Source organism: Pteropus alecto, unplaced genomic scaffold, assembly GCF_000325575.1.
Source record: "Pteropus alecto unplaced genomic scaffold, ASM32557v1 scaffold94, whole genome shotgun sequence".
NCBI lineage: Eukaryota > Metazoa > Chordata > Mammalia > Chiroptera > Pteropodidae > Pteropus > Pteropus alecto.
In genome coordinates, this window is record NW_006437736.1 from 10,687,311 (window position 1) to 10,705,371 (window position 18,061).

The following is an 18,061-nucleotide window of genomic DNA, read 5'->3' on the forward strand; positions in this document are numbered from 1 at the left end:
CTGTAGCGCCTCCTAAGCTGGAGGTCTTGGCTGGACTTAAGACACCTTGGAACCACTTACACTTCATTTCACTCCTCATGAGCCTTAACATTGGAAAGAATGTGGCCTAAGGAACCTTTTGGCAGTGACGTAAAGCAGAAAACTGGGTGATGTTTGGGATCTGGTGGGCGGCACTGTAGCAGGAGACCCGATATTGGTTGAATCAAGCCACAGCTTGATCCAGTCATGGTGCATATAGAAAACTGGTCTCTGCTTTCAAGGTTTCACCAAACCCAGAGAACAAAGATCTCCTGGTATTTATTTATTCATTCAAATAAATACTTATTGAGTATCAACCAAGTAGTAAATTTCAAGTGGCTCCACAGCTTACCTTCTTCAGGGGACATGAGACAAGTAAACAGACAACAGCAATGATAGTACAATAATAGGTGAAGAACATGGAGCTAGCAGATGATTCTCAGAGGCACCCAGCTCAGATGTGGGCAATTGGGAAAGACTTGCTAAAGGAAATTGTATGTATGTAAAAAATAAGTTGTACTAGGTGAAAAGTTTGGAGTCAGGGCAAGTGGGGAAGTACATAAGAAAGCACTTTAGGCAGAGGGTGCAGCAAGGGTGAAGGCCAAGAGCCAAGAGCACATGATGCCATGTAGGACCTAAAAAAGAGGCAAGCAGGGGTTCAGGCCACAGAGAACCTTGCGATCCGTGTTTAACACCCTGGACTTCAACCCAAGAACAATGTAAGAGTGCTGAAAAGTTTCAGGCAGTGGAGTTGATCCAATTTCCATTTTGAAGAATGATTCTGCAAAGAAAAAACTAAGACTGGAGGCTACAAGAGTACAGGCAGGGTGAGAAGGCAGCTGTAACAATTCAGAGGATTCATGGATATACTTGACTTCAATGACTGGTTGTAAACGTATGAAATACACCAGCTTTCAGAGACATCAAGGAAACCGAAACAACAGAACTTGAGGATTAATTTTCTATTAGTTATTTAGTGCTATATAACAAATTACCACCTACTTAGCACAAACACATTTTTTAATCTTACAGTTCCCATAGGGCAGGGCCCTCTGTTTCACAGTCTCACAGCTTAGCTGGGCCCTCTGCTTCACGATCTCACACAAGGCTGAAAGCAAAGTGTTGGCCAGGGCTGAGGTCTCATCTGAAACTCAAATGGAGAAAGACCTGCTTCAAAGCTCACATGATTTTTGACAGGAACCAGTTCCTCGCAGCAATTCAACTAAGTTCCTTGCTATATGGAACATTCCTCTGCAACGTTGCAACTTGCTTTGGCAAAGTCAGGCAAAGACAGAGCGTGCTGGCAAGGCACAAGTCACAATCTTACGTGACCTAATCATGGAAGTGACATACCATCTATTGGTTAAAAGCAAGTAGCTATGCCAGCCCATATTCAAGGAGAGGGAATTACACAAAGACATAAATACCAGAAAGGATGGATCACTGGGGGCCACCTTTGAGACTGTCTGGCTATGTGGGTTGGGATAAATAAGAAGATGATGGCTACATTTTTTGGAGTACTTAAGCAGTAACCCATTTTTTGTTTTTGTTTGTTTGTTTGTTTGTTTTGCCAGTAAGTAATGAGGTGAGCTTTGAATATATTGAGTTTGGGGGACCTATAGCACACCCATGTTGAGTTGAAGTATGTTGAGTTGCTGGGATTCAGGGTTCTGACACTTGGTAAAGCTCTCTGGGCTAAGGATAGAAATCTCTATCTCTCAACAGATCCTTGAAGCTTTGGTAGTCAATGAGATGACCCAGAAAAGGTGGGTAAATAAACAATCCTAAGGCATGTTGAGTGCAACACCATTAAACACTATGGTAGAAAATGTTTCAAGGAAGGCCTGTTCGATACAAATCTCCAGAGATGAGGTCTGGTCATCTGTATTTTTGTAAAGCACCACAGGTGACTTTGATGTGCAACCAGGCTTGAAAACCATTGAAATGTATTCATTAAAAAAAGACTAAACATATATGCACCTAAGCTTCAACTATGGTTATCTCCAGAAGATAGGATTACAGGTAATATTCATTTTCTCTTTTCTGTTTGCCTATACTTTCCACCCCAAATATATTTCTTTTATAAAAAGGAAATCAAGGAGCTCTTTTTAAAGGCAATTCTGCCACAAACAAATAGGTTTTACCTAAGGAGCACAATAAAATAAATGTTATTAATATATCTTATTAATAAAGTAAAAATCATGGAAAACTCAAAACATACCCAAGCTTTACCTGTGCTAAGATTTGCAATTTAATGATAACGCTCGAAGTTAGTAATGTTATACAGTGTAGGTTGGTGTATAACTTAGTAAACCCTTCCAAGAAAGCAATTTATCAATGGGTATCAAGACCCATAAAATTATTCATACCCTTGGATTTAATTACACTTCCAAGAACTTATCCTAAGCAAATAATCAGAAGTAGGAACATAGATTTAAATACAATGAATTCATAGCCAGAATACTGATGATACTGAAAAATTAGAAACACTGTCACACAACTGGAAATGGTTAAACAAATCATTCATACATGCCATCCTAATGTCCTTTGATCTCATTCAAGTATATACAAATGAATCATGTTTACTATAATACTATATACATTTAGTAAGTACTATAACATATATAATACTACATGCTTAATACAATATACTATAACATTATATGTGTTAAATATCCTATATATAAGACCCCACTGGCTTGATTGTCACCAAGTCTAGACTTTTCCAGGAATCTCTCCCCCAGTTATCCCCTCTTTGACTCTGGAACGAATTAAAAAGGAGGTCGAGGAGGAAGAAGGCCATGGAATTGAGCCCCACATCCCCTTTACTCTTCACCTTGCTTTTCTGCTCTCCATTTACAGCTTTCACAAGGCTATCCCCGCCTCTGCGGGCCTCTTTGGGAAGTCCAATTTCTGGGTTCATCTCTGGCCAAGAAAACAGTGCCTTTCACTTCCTATAAAAAGCTGTTTTAAGGCTCTTCCCATAGCAGAGTTCATTAATCCCCAGAGACAGGATTCTTCCCTAGAGGCTAGAACACACATGTGCTTGAGAGGCTCAGGTTAGGGACCCATCAAGGCACTCTACCTGGAGCCATGCTCTCTCTGACATCTCCAACAGCACACATTGGCCAGCTAACAGCCGTCTTCCCTTGGGATGATTTCGCCCAAGTTCTTCATGTGCCCCCCTGCAGTGCTGCTTCCTCTAGGAATCCAATCCATGCCACAGCCTAACTTCATTGATGGGCCTCATTCTGCTTTCCTCCCAGAGGCGACTCAAGAATTTAGCTGAGAATCTTCTTTACTTTTTCTAATTGTCCGTGACAGTTCAGTTCCCTGGCACATCCCTCACCAATGGAGCTGGTCTTCTCAGAGCACATAGAGAACCTCAATGGACAATACTCCTTTCTTTCACAAGCCAGCCACATCCTTCCACCACCTTTTGAGTCAGATTTTCAAAGCTAAGTTTTTTTCTATTTTCTGTGAAATACACCATTCATACACGTAAGTATACATCTCTAAGTAATCAAAATAAAAATATTGTAATTTCTCTGGAATATAGAACCACACAAACCTCCATTGTACCCCAATAAGAACAAATAACCAAGAGAATTTTTATTCATCCATTGAACAAATATTATTTTTGACTTACAAGGTAGACATTGCAAGAGCTACTAGAATAAAAGATTGGTCCCTGCTCTCAAGGATAGAAGAGGTGAGCAAAAATAATTGTGATGCAATAAAATATGAATTAAGTGTGGTAACAGCGGTGTAGATAATGAAATATGATAGTTCACTGGAGGGAAAATGAATTTCAAAAGAATGATTAAAAAATCTTCTTGCGGGGGGGCAGCGTTAAAGTAAGTTTAAATAGAAACAGTTCAAGAGTTGACTGTGAGGAGGTTAAGATTTAATTTGCTGCTTTTTTCTTTAAAGCAGCCTAACAGCTTATACATTGTATTTTATAAAAATTTAGCTCTAGGTTTTATTAGCTGGGACTCTTTTAGTTACAAATCTCAGAAATCCAACTTGAACTCTTTGGCTTAGGGAGAAAAAAGGAATTAATTGATTCTTTAGAAGAATACTAGAGAAGTCTCAGGTGATCACAGAAAGGGTTAACGACAAAGCTCTATTATGATTGGTCAATTTTTACCAAGTAACCAACCCTGGACCAATGAATGAAAGTTGAACAAGTTGACATGTGTTATAAAAATGGCAGCTCCTAGAGATGCACAAGGGTGAAATAAAGGAAATATGGTTTACAAAAGATATAAAACCATCAAGCTCTGTGTATTCAATTGTGTAAAACCTTAGTTCTTTATCTCACAAGACTCCTCTCTGAGAATTATTCAATATCACATAAAGATGGCTGGGCAGCCATCTCTCTGCTGTATTTCAGGTTTACATACACTACCGAACTCAACAGACAACATGTATTGTAAAGGGGCAAAAAGAATACCTTTAGGCACTGCTGATTATACTACTACTAAAAGTACCGAGAAATCCCAGGCACAAATTTCTCAGAGATCACCAAAAATATAGGCTTTGATGTGATCTATTTCATGCAACATTTAAAACAAATAGATACTCGCACCTCCTTTAATTTTTCCAGTTCTATAACCAGGTCATGAAAAATGCAAGTTTCCTACCGTCCTCTTCAATGGATGTCTGAACAAGTTAAACAAAATGTTATTTAACATCTGTTTCACCTGGTTAAATCTAAAGACTACTGCCCTGGCTCCTAGCGTTTCATTATTCCCAGACCTCATATAACTAATACGCTCAGTGGAAAAGACTGATTAGCCGAGGGTCTTCCGACCCCCTAGAAAACTCTATGCCTATTGGTGTTCATTTTTATATAATAAGAAGGCCATTAAAAAGTATACCTGTTAGGGAATAGCAGGCTTTGCTCTGATGAATATCAGCACTTTATATAGGAATATTCATGGTCATTACTAGCACTCCCCTGAGTTTTCCCGAGATAATTAAAGGCCTGGAGGCTCAGCACATAACACCACGAACAACTCTCAGATTGTTCCCTGAGCCCTCCAAGTAAAGTTGCCAGATTTAGCAAATAAAAGTCCAGGACATACAGTTAAAGTTGAATTTCAGATAAATGAGTAATTTTTTCCATAAAAGTATGTCCTATACAATATTTGAGCTAAGTTTTTACTAAAAAATTAATCATTATCTGAAATTCAATTTTACCTGGGCATCCTGTATTTCCCTGGCAACCTTATCCTCCAAGTTCTCTTCGGTATTGGCTTTAGTCTCTTCCCTAAAAGGTTTCAGCCTAAACAGCTTCGAAGAATTAAATTTCATCAAGCTTATCCGAACCCTATGAAGCTTTTATTTCCGCCATTTTGTAGTCACCAAACTCTAATTCAGAGAAGACCCAAGGGATGATAGAAAAGAGGGAAAGCTTACATGCATACCTACAAATAAATACATACTTACATGCATACATACATACATATATACATTCATATATACATGCATACATATCTACAGTCATACATACATGCATACATACATTTATTTTCTCCTTCAATAATTCCTTTTCTCCTGTGTCACTCCACCCTCAAAATAAAATACCAAGTGTCGCTGATGATTCCTTCGATTAGGCCTATTGTAGACATAGTTTACAGTACAGTGGACTCCTATAGAACCATGCTATCATTACTTCCTAAAATACCCGATGAGCATGCTGGCAACACTAAGTGCATCTTTGCCAGGATACATGAGGCCCAATGCAGAGAAATGCTACTGCCTCAGCAGTTCCCCGTCTATAGATCATAAGCATGTGCACATCCTGACAATAGGCCTGCCACATGGGAAGGAGGAGGCCATATATCACCTCTGAACATTAGAATTTATATTTAAACCCACCCTTGCAATGGTAGGTCTGGGAGGTCCTTGTATTAAACACAAATCATAAAATACTTGAAAAATGAACAGGAAAACCATAATTCTTCCTTCAATTCAACACCTCTACTGTCACTTCTGTTTGAGAATTTTTACTAGTTTTTGTTAAGTCAGGGTATGTGTGGGGAGGTAACAGAGTTATATTTAGCCAAAAAAATAATAATAATATAATTCTAGAATAGGGGGACAAAAGCATTTCATCAATGACCTAAGCAAATAGAATTTAAAAACAAAACCCCAGGTCATATTCGTTAGGTGGCCACAAATCAGATTGCTGGGGCCCCAACACATGACTGTGAAGGCTGATAAATGAAAGGAGTGAATCAGGCATTTATTCTCCCTTCCTGTACTTTACAGTGACACTTCCTATCTTTCAGGGTAATCAAATACTTAATGAAAGAAATTTCTTCTGTATAGGAAAATTTTCATAATAAATGCAGACAGAATAATAGAACTAAAAAAATCACCTTCTGCAAGCCCTTAAATGAAATAATGGATCTAGACAACAATAATCAAGGAACAGATATTTTAAATGGAGGAAGGAGGCTGACACATCGGTCTCCACTCATTGACCTTAGCATCATTTCAAGTGGGACAAACAGACCTTATGGCTTCAAGAAATGAAGCAACAGGAACTACAGAGCACTACCCAGGAAAGTCTTGCCTAAAAATTGGAATTAAATCTAATTGCACCTCTAGAGCATTATAGCATTCTCTCTACTTTTATGTATCTTTGAAAATTTTCATTTAAAAAAGTTTTAAAAAACAAGTATTCAGAATGTTCTTGGAATCTTTGCTTTGACCTTTGTTTTTATCCTAGGATACATTATTAGTTCCCTGTCCAGCCTAAGTACATTCACCATCCTGAACACAGCCAAGTCTTTCAACTGAGGTCTTCATTTTGGGCTTATTATAATAAACTTCAAGTGGGAGTTTCCCACTTGATTTAAATCATAGCTACTGATTTAAATCATCTAAAGGAGGTTGAACTGAATCTATACTAATTCCAGAATTCTTAATCATCGATCATAGTTTTCAGCGTCTTTTCACATACTAAGTATTGCCACCATCTATTTTCTTGATATTTGACCCTTTTCCAATAACTTTTTTTTTAAATATTCAAAACCACAGTGAATAGGAGTGGGAATTGGGACTATTAAAACCTTCTGGTTAACTGGCTTCTAGTTATAGGAGGCTTAAATTATACAAAAGAAGTGATGGCAGAGGATGGGGGAGTAACGATAGCATCCTGTAAGGGTGCTGCTTACCCACTCTTCCCATTCTGCATGACAGACTCTTGGCTGAAATAGAATCAGCTTGTCTACATGTAATAAAACTAAGTGAAGTTAACTTGCAACTTCATGAAGATAACTAAAGCACTGAGAAAGACTGAACTTTATTCACACCGAGATATAAAGAAAAGAGAGCAGGGTTCTAAAAGAAATATCTTTTTCTTTCTTATGAAAAAAAAAAATGCTGAAAACTCTTAGCCATTAAGGGTAGGGGACTGTGCTTATGATATAATCTGAATTGTTCTTTTGCCTCCATCTTCTCTATCCTATTCTTATTCCCCCCGGTCCACAATACAGTAGCTGAATTTCTCATCACTGTCCTTTTGTTAAACCTCTTCTAAGGCACTTCAGAATTCACTTTATGCGTTCTTATTATCAATCATTTTGCTGAGGATACCTTGCTTCCTGCCAATATCCTCTGTAACACACTGGCTGCCTACTTTCCATGTAAACTTCTGGAATACATTGTTCGTCTCTCAGTTTATGACGTGTTTTAGCTTATTACCTATCTACTCTCTGAGCTCTTGTTCCATATATCTGGCCTGTCTATGGCCAAGAAAAGAGAAGAGTTTGTTTGTTGTTTGTTTTTGTTTTTATTGTATATTTTGGGAGGGGTAACTTCCAGATTGGAGCCCTTACTGAAATCCGACATTTTTTCTTCCTTTGTTTCTGATCCAATGCCCTTTGTCTTGAATACACCCTCTCCCCCTCCGGCTGCTCTGTGGGAGAAGTATGTGTTTCTTATCATGCGATGCCCAATACTGAAAAGGTTCCAAAAGCGGCCATCCTGAGGTTGGTTTTGCTTTTTCAAATTCCGCAAATTACTGAAACTTTGCTTATGGCTAACGGTAAGGATCAAGGCTCTAAGCAAGAAAATGAAACCCAGAGCTGAGTTTAATAGAAAAGAATCCCTTTTCTGATATGAGTAAAATGAAGATCTCTTGCTTCTTTCTTTCTTAAATACTCCCTTTCTCCCCCCACCCAACCCCATTTCCTAGACACAATACAACTCAAAGATTAATACCACCAAGCCTCTGCTACTCAAGAAGTACAATAGGTAAAAGACTCAAGTTAGAAGCCTGTGAAAAAAATGCCATCATCTAAAAAGAATATGGTAAATTTGGAGGAAGAGATATAAGTGCTAATAGGTACCTATAGAGGAATGAGGGCAAAGAACAAGAGTCCAGGAGAATAGCCAAAGACTTCACAAGAAAAAAATAATTATGTTTCAGATATATGAGAACCAGAATCTATAATAAAAGTGAAAGCCAGAGAACAAGAAAATGGGTCCAAAACCAGGAACTATCACTGAGAGAAACAGAAGGAATGGGGCAGTTGGACAAATGAATGGAAAATCACCCAACTACAGATCTGATTAAGGTACTTCCTCCCCTCAAAGATTCATGTCTCCAGCCAGAGGAAGAAAGGACATCTAAAAGAAATTGGATAGACCATTCTCTTCCAGATGACAAAAGGGAGGCTAAAGATAGAATTAGCTCCACTTGATATTTAAGGGTAGAAGCAAAGTGAACTAAACAGCATTCATAATAGAAGGGAACCGAACCTGAAGAAGAAACTGTGGCCTGAAGAGGAGATAACTATCTGCCATTACCAACACAGCAAGGATGGGATTTAACGTTCTGAACATGAATGGGATGAACTGAATTAAGGCAGCCATATCTGTGGGCGGCCCCTAGGCTTTCTCACTCCTGGAGTCTTCAGTTCTGCATCAAAGCTTTCAGGGTGTGCTAAGCTATGCTGGGTGAAGAGCGTTTGTGGGGGGCTCAGGGGGAGGCTTGAAGGTAGGGAGGTACCACTGAGGTGGCCTAGGAAGATCAATTTTGAAAGGGAAAAAATATCTCCTTCTTTTCTAGAGAGAAAGAATCTACGGTTGGCTATACAATGGTAGCACTCTGTTTGAACTCAGACCTATGGCCAACATGTCTCTAACAGCTACTGATCACCTACCACATTCAGTGCACAAGCAATCAAAGTACAAAACAAAAGAAAAAAATCAAGAAATTGACATTGAAAAGAATGGAATGAAAGAAGGATTAATTTCCAAGTTGGAATATTAGTAGCCTTGGGTTATAAACGATATTGCATTCTATCATCTGATCTAAATACAGATTGTATTCATCCATACATAAAGCCAAGTATCCAACAAATAAGCATGCCCATTACCTACTATGTGCCGAGATTTGTACCACACTGTGGGAACATAATAATGATGCCCAACGTAAGTAGCTCCACCCAGTAAGGAACACGGGAAATTTTTTTTAAATCAATATTACGGTGCAACACAAGTACAAATTAGATAGATGCCTAAGGTACTATGATGACCCAGGGATCGTAATACTTTACCTCCAGAGAGGCATTCCGGTCATAGGGAACAGCATGTGCAAAGATGAGGACAAGAGAAACGGCATGGCATATTCATGAAGGGGCATGTAGTTCCCTGAGGTTGGAGTCTGGAAGCACAGGAGAAATGAGTAGATTAGGTAAGAGCAGAGTTTCTCAACCTCAGCACTATGAACATTTTGGACTATATATTTCTTTGTTGTGGAGGCTTGTCCTGTGCATTCCAGGATATTTAGCAGCATCCCTGGCCTCTACCCCCTAGATTCCAGTAACACACACACACACAGAGAATCAAAAATGTCTGCAGACATTGTCAAATGTCCCCTGTGAGGAAAAATTGACAAATTGACCCTGGTTGAAAATCCCTAGATTAGAGAGGTAGTAACGGGTCAATTCATGAATGGCTTTGCATGGATTTGGATATTCTTGTCTAAGCACCGAATATTATAAAAGAAACTGACATGACCAGATCTATACTGGAGACCTATCACTTGTGTACGAAGGCTCTGCAGATCGACAAAGCTCGAGTAAGGAGCCCAGTTAAGAGGAAGCTAGGCTACTGCGACGGTCCAGGCAGCGGGGCGATGCAAGGCTGAACGGAGGCCACGGCGCTGGAGCAGAAGAAGGAGAGCAGAAAGTAGAAGAGGGATGATAGGATGATGTCACGTCCTCCTCCCTGCCCTCTTGGTCAAAATAATAACCAAAGAACAAACTAAATCTTGAAATGATTATAACTGGTAAATAGATTTACAGTGTAGTGGTAGGAAAAATGAATACTTCATGAAGCTTTCCTGAGAACACATTACTGCTTTTACAAAAATCATTGCACATTAAAATTAATACATTCATTTATTTAACAACAACACTATTAACTTCTCGGCTACTAGAAAATAGGAGAAACTATGTGTAAACACATGTAGAGTGATGTGTATAAAATGAAATCATGAGACTTGCTGGGTTGGTGGCCTGTGAAATCTGAAGGGACCTCAATCTTCTCTCTCTTACTGCTGCTTCAGCACCCTACCCCATCCCAAGGACGAGGGAAAAAAATAAAACTTCAGGCAAACAATATTGCCTTTGTCAACGCGATGCTCTTTCTCGTACACAGTCAAGCACATCTGCTCGTTGACTTATATAACACCATATGTCCAATGATCTCAAACTATCGAGACCAATTTCAGAAGCCAATTGATTGTGTTTCCTTTGAGAGCACCTTTCCATGAGAAAATTAAAATGCCTTTTTAGGGATGACTGTCAGATCATGACATACATATATACCCCTGACCATTACCTCAGTTCCTGGGGACATTTGCAAAGGCGACGGCAGAACAAGGGTAGTTCATGGCAACAACACTGTATTCCACCTACTGTGCTGTCCAGTCAGACGGCACCTTTGGTGGTCCTCCTAACGTCATTTTCAGCCTAAATCTCCTATTCACCCTCTTTTTTATATCAGCTCTGCATGATTAAAACACAAAACCCTGTGTTTATGAGAGCCATCGTACAAACTGAAATTAGAAAAAAACCACAGACAGTGGGTTAGCCAGCTTTGAATATCACTCTGGTAGAAGAAGCGTTGAATTGGCTAAATTAACATTTTTCTCCTTTCAAGTCTTTTTTATTCCCCTACCTCTTCAATTTCATTTTCAGCACTCAGGTAACTGACTTATTAACCAATCTCTCTGGAGACCGCTGGTCTTTCCAGGAGACTGTTGCAGAAAAAGCTTATTCTGACCAAACTGGAACACCTCAGGAGACATAACATTTATAAACTTCCTGTCACCCAATGTGCTGTTCAGAAGCCATTCATTTTAACTTAATTTGCAGGACTGAAAGTCTCAAGCTTACTTGCCGTATAAAAAGTGACTTTTTAAGCTATTACCCATTATCATTTTGCCTCCTGCCAATGGTACAGAGTTAAAGAGCACAGCAGAGCCGGAAACCCTTTGTTTGTAGTTAAACGAAGAGCTCCAAGACAGTTCTTATCTGGAAGGCAACCATTTTCCCATCAAAATCTAATAATAATATCAATTTAGCAAGCTACTACTTTTCTTAGGGTGCTGATAGTGGTGATACACTACTTCAGGGTCAATGAATACTTCACAGAAATCTTTGAAAAATGTATAGTTTATGGATCATTTTTCCTACCAGCTAATTTTCATTTGTTTCTTCAAATATTTATCTGAGTTTATTCTTTTATTTACAGAAAACTTAAAATGCTTATCCCCAGAAAATGCTCGAACTGTTTATATAAGAAATTATGTACCAATTTATAATATGGTAATGGACAAACTAATCAAACGACTCGCCTATCTTTCTCTAGTAGAGATAACTGATTTACAACTAAATAATATCAATGCTACTAAGATCTTTAATGATATGTAACTTAGAATCCTGAAAAATAAATTAATAATCTGAATAATCTTGGCCCAGCTTGTTGCTGGCGCGAGGTCACTGCCACCCACCTATGACAATAATGCAGTAGGTAATTTTTGAATAAGAATTCAAGACTGTGACGTCACTATCCATTAAACTACGCAGATGAGTTAAAATTTTATATTTGGGATGAAATAACAGGATTCTTTTCCACTGACTTTAATACAAACTTTGAAACAATGAACCAATCTTCTTAAGCCAGACAAACAGAATCCCATCATTTGGATATTTATGTTGTATTCACTCTATTGTTCCCTGAATCTATTTTTGGCAAGATCACCAGTGGCCCGATTTTTGTTAAGTCCATCTACTGGACACTTTTAAGTCCTCACCTTAACTGACTTCCATCTTTTCTCTGCTCTTATGTTCTCTTCTTGGGCAACTTTTAGGGAGATTTCCTCAACTTTTCCTCCGAGGTAAGCTGGAAAAAAATGTTTTGTTTGAGTAATCATCGCTCTAATTTCCAAACGTTTTACCTCCTTCTTTGTATTTTTCATGTTCATAGCATCATGCTCATCTTTTGTGGAGACAACAGTGCCCATATCGTCTTATACCTCACTGAGGACAGCAGTCGCCACTGTTGTTGTTTTTAAACTATATTCGTTGACCTGAATTCTGTTTCTTCAGGGGTCAGTTTTCTATATCTTTTCTATTCTATTTTGTGAAGTTCCTCAAAATATCTTTCACTTTCTTTTACATGTTGTGAACTTCCTCAAACACAGGGCCGACTACGAGCAAAAGTCATCAACTCACAGGCTTCCCTTTAGGGGAACAGAGTGAGGAGGTGAGAGCCAGCTTTATTTATGAGCCATCTAAATGACAGAATGTGAAGGGCATTACTCCAGGGTGATAACACCCACACTAACAGCCCAAGTTCTCCCAGACTATGTGTTCAATTTATTTAGAAAAGAACACTCTAGGTTTTTGTTTTGTTGCTATTGTTTCTGCCTGGAGGAAAATACTTAGTTGCTAGACTTTCTGAAGGAGAAAGTAGATTGTGTCCCTATATAAACAGATTTTTCGATATTCTCCAATTCTCTGCTTTTTGCTAACTCATTCCCACTCTCAGTTACCTGTTCTCTGTGCTTATAGTATAAATCCTTTTTGGAGTATTCCAGGCAGCCTGGCTTCTTTCTCAGCTGCAACCTCCTCTGCAAATATTATGGCTGGAGTTTTCTCCACTCTGCTCCACCAATCCTTAATTTGCTTTCTAGAAGGAGAAACAGTACATCTGTCATTTCTCCTTATGTAAGTTGAGGCATCAGCATTGTCTCTCCTCTACTTGTCAGTCTTTGTTAACTGTATATGAAATTTGAAATCCACATAATTATTATTATTGTTTCTTGTAAAGTGTACTTTCTCACTCCAGACAGAGGCCATCAGCTGACATAGCTTTAATAATTTTCCAGAAATCATACCAGTATGAATCCTTTTATAGTTGACAATGCTTCCTTGTTGCTTTCACACATTAATAAAATCTTGGAGGGATGCTTTGGTTAAAACTTTTTTTCCTCATGAGTCTATTATTATCTAGTGCTTTATATTATAGAGGTTACGCTATGATTATCTGGTGTTAAATTTGTAGAGATGAAATCCGAATTCAACTTGATGTTTTTTCCTCTGTAAAAAAACTTTTGAGAATTCAGAGTTTTGCATCGATGTTTTTATTTGTCTATAAAATTCAAATGTTTTTGCCAGAACATGTCTGAAAGTAAGGCTTAATTTATTTTCTCTAGAAATTATTGAGTGTTATCAATGCTGACTCAATCTTTCATACATTTGGGAGAGTTTTCTTCTTCGCATCTTTTAGTATTATTTCAATAGCATTCGTACTGACTTTATCTTCAGAAATGCCATAGAGTCGTGGTTTCATTATCTATAACTGCCTTCCATATTGATCAACCTTGCTATTATGTTCATCTCTTTGATCATTTCCTCTGCATTCTAAACGAGCCTCTTACCTTTCCCTTCAAGGTAACTGATGCAATTTTTTGAAGTTTCATTTATGTTCCTTCTTCCTTCCAAAGAAGATTTCAAAAATATCCATTTGTTTCCTTTAACAGGCCATTTTTCAAAGTATGCATTCCATTTGTATCTTCAAGGCAATGGTTCCCATCTCTAAAGTTGTAGAAACTTTCCAAAGGCCCCAGGTTGGTTTAATTTATTTGTGTGTTCATCCTTTACTGAGGAGAGTTTTATCCAGTTCATCTCTTTCATGGATAAGATGTAAGTATTGCTCTTAATCCCCTCCCCTCTTCCTACCCTGCAATAAACACATCCTGCATTCTCTGTCCCCTAGATGCCAAAAGAATTCATCTCTCAGACTTTAACATGGGAAAAAGGTGATTATTTATACACACACATATACAGATATCCTTGTGGCAGATTGTACTTCATTTTCCAAGATGGTCTTGACAATATGTACCTTCCCACATGCTCTTCAATGATGTAACCTTATCACCCTCCCCATCAAGAGGTGGCATTAACCTTTCCTTGAATATGGGCAGCCTCAGTGATTCACTTATGCCAACAGAATGCAACAAAAGTGACTGCTTCAGAATTCTGAAACTAGACTATGTCAGAAAAGGCCATGCAGCATCCATCTGTTTAGTCTCTGGATTATCCCACTGGGAACCCAGCGGCTGGGCTGTGAAAAAATAAGCCACATAGAGAGGCCAGTTCTGGCTGACATTTTCGGTTGAGCCCAGCCTTCAAATTGTCCTAGCCCAAGTGCCAGACATGTGAGGGAAGAAGCCTCCAGATGACTCCCTCGGTCATTTGGAGGCCCCATTCATTGTGGAGAAGAGATTAACCATCCAAATTACTGACTCATAAAATCCATGAGCACTATTCACTGGTTGTTGCTTTAAACCATTAAGTGTTGGAGTTGTTTGTTACACAGCAGTAGATAACCAGGACAAGTTTCTAATAAAGTGTCTTATATAACACAGTCATGTATACAGTATAATTTTGATAGGTTGAGAAAGAATCAACTCTTAACCCTGCTGTTTGGTGTACTTTTACTAAAATGATGTTTTTATAGATGTATTTCATTAGAATCTCAGAAAGAGTTCAAAGATAGCTAACGACTCCTGCGTTGACCATCCTTTCTTATCTCTACCTCTTTCTGTGGATGACTTCACATCCCAGAATGCAATGTTCCCCTGTCTGACAGCTTCAAATGCCAGCCCTTTGCATGACTGAGGAGGGATGATAAGGAAGAAAGGTCATGCCCGCTTCAGAAAAAAATCCTCACCTGTGGCACTGAGAAGTATTCACATGGCTTTCTCACTGCTGAGGGCCTCATGTGGTATGCAACAGCCTTGGTGGGGGTCTCTTCCTGTCTTCTCCCTCTCTGGCCCTGTTAATCTGTTTAGCAGCTATGTAATGTTTCCACCCACCCCAACCTCACTGTGTTAGTGATATCCCCCGCAGTGAAGAAATTGTTTCCATGGCTTAAAATTTTTAAGGCACATGACTGAATAAGGTGTTTCCTCCTTAAGGACATATATTTTGTCACATTAGATCAACTGCAGAGTAAACACAGCTTGGCATTCTTTCTCCTACATAGTACCAACCAAAGAGGGTACCACAGGAAGTATAATTCACTCTCAAAAACCACTGAGTCTCTACGACTAATAAAAATTACACCTTCTGTGAACCTTTATTATTTTCAGCCCAGACCATATCTTGGGAGAGACTTATTTCAAAAGTTTATGACTCACTGTGTAAACTAAAGTTTTTTCTATTTGTTCTAAATTTCTCCTTTTTCAGGCTTCAAAGAGTCCTCCCTACCCATTCTCGTACTTTGGAATTTGGTGAACACAAACATATTGATGTGTTCGTGGCTTCCTCTACTTTGATCATCTCTCCATGCAGCCTTCATCTCTGTGGGTTGAAAGTCTTAATCTTCTTAGTTTGACCTCATGTTTCAGCCCACCTATTCCCTTAATTCTTTCATCTGCCCTTCACTGGCCCTTCTAAGAATCATATTTCTTTGTTAAGGGGTACTAACCACAGACACTATTTCAAGAGCAGGTGTTCCCAGTCTTATCTTTAACTCTCTCCAGTGAGCTATTCAATCAGGCATGCTTATATGTTTTCAGAAGGTGGGGCAAACAGGAAGGGAGATATATTTCAAAGTCAATGTCAGAGCACAGTTTGGAAATATTTTGTCGCCCAAATGATGCGAGGCGAAATTACTCCCTGGATTCCTTTAGTATCTATTCAAACTTGAATGGCAGGATTTCCAAAGCATGTGGGAGCTACAGCGGTAGGCACTGTAGAAAAACAAAAAGCCTATTTTTATACCCAATGTTCAGAGAGGGGGGAGACACACACACACACGCACGCACGCACGCACGCACACACACACACACACACACACACACACAACAGAAAAATGACTCTGAATTTTGTACATGGGGAAAAAATAAAATAGGATGGCAGCTTCATTTTGATATTTTGGTTCTTAGAAGCTGTTGTTTTGGTAGAAATGGGGAAAAAATAAACAAATGGAACAGAAGGTGTTATACACAGGAGGAATATAAACACAGACTCATGGCATGTTCGTGCTTGGAGGAGAACTTCAAAGTTCCAACTCAACAGGAGTTTCCAAAAGGCAGGCTGTGGACCAGAGATGGGCTGCAGCTGTGAGGTCCCCCCAGGGGGCTTGTTACAAAGGCCCTGAGAGCCTATGCCTGGAAATACTGACTCAGTAAATACCAGGTAAGGTCTGGGGAATCTGTACTTTTTTAAATTCCTCAAGGTAATCTGATATGTAGGTAGGTTTGTGAAACATTAATCCAGACCAGTGGTCTCCAAACTTTTAATTGATTGGATTTTCATTGCTTTTTGTCTTAGTAGCAGAATCCTCCTCTGAAATGAAATTATACATGAAATCTAAACATGTAAAATGCATCAGAGTGGCTGCCCTGATTGGACTGGCCAGTCAAGGCTGAGACATCCTTTTCAACTGACACCCCTACTGTGCCCCAAGAATATCACCAGAGAATTTTAAAGGTGACGCAGAAACAGGCTGAAGATGACTGCTCTCACCTCTTCCCTTAATTATACTGATGAGGGAGCTGGAGCCCAGAAAGGTGGCATCTTCCAAGACCACACAGTAAATCAGAAGGGGGGTCAACTAGAATCGAGAACACACTCCCAGGCTGTGTGTAGCCTCTCCTGGTGTCCATCAGCGGCTGCAAGAGAAAGCAAAGAGCAAGCATGAGGTCCACAGTCAGCCCTGTCACCAACACCAGATGAGAGACCCCTCATCTTCCTGGTGGTTCCAGGCTGTTCTTTCTCCCACAAGGGGGACTGCTTCCTCGCTCCATGGCTGCCCTCCCAAGAGTCCAAAGAGTCACCCTCCTAAGAAAGCCACCTCAGTGGTGACTCCAGGGCTTTCCTGTGGCTTCCCACAGCTGGAGCTCCTGCTAAGCCAGGAATGAAGCAAAGCCCAAACCTTTAACCCCCGCTGTGCTGCCCCTTATATCAGTTACCTGCTTCCCTCTGATAGGCTACCATCAGTTCTTTCTTTTAACAGAATATTTGTATACCTAATGAATATATGTAATATACATGTAAGTTATGAATGAAGCATAATAAAATAAATTCCTCGAAACTTTTACCGAACTTATGAAACAGAACATTTCCAGAAGTTTCCATGTGCTCCTCCCAAAGCCGTTCTGGGGCTCGCTCACACTCCTCTGCTGCTGTAACAACAATACTGATTTGGGGTTCTTTATCCTTCTGTCGTATTTACATAGCAATGGACCATACATGCCTATATAACTGAATATACTATCATTTGGTTTTGCTTGATTTTAAACTTTGAGAAGTAGCATCATACGTGATTATTCTTTTGTCTCATTCATGTTTCTGTTATTCATTCACATTGACGCATGTAGCTATAATTCATTCATTAGTCACTGCTGCCATGTATCCCACACAATGGGATCATACAAGTATACTGCATTCATTGCTAAACAAATAGTTGAGGGCTTCCCATGTACCAGGCTTTATTCTGG

At 39.2% G+C, this 18,061-nt stretch overlaps 1 long non-coding RNA gene across 3 annotated transcripts in view; it reads right to left on the minus strand.

Annotated features, from left to right (window-relative positions):
- LOC112481871 overlaps positions 1 to 18,061 on the minus strand; it is a 320,221-nt gene that overhangs the window by 253,897 nt on the left and 48,263 nt on the right. For 2 of the 3 annotated variants that reach the window (XR_003047066.1, XR_003047064.1), the window contains 2 exons: positions 17,088 to 17,233; positions 9,597 to 9,703 (listed from right to left, as the gene is read on the minus strand). This is a non-coding gene — a long non-coding RNA (uncharacterized LOC112481871). Of the gene's footprint in view, positions 1 to 9,596; positions 9,704 to 12,370; positions 12,451 to 13,102; positions 13,240 to 17,087; positions 17,234 to 18,061 lie in introns of those variants that run through there. The other variant, XR_003047065.1, reaches the window with a different exon arrangement.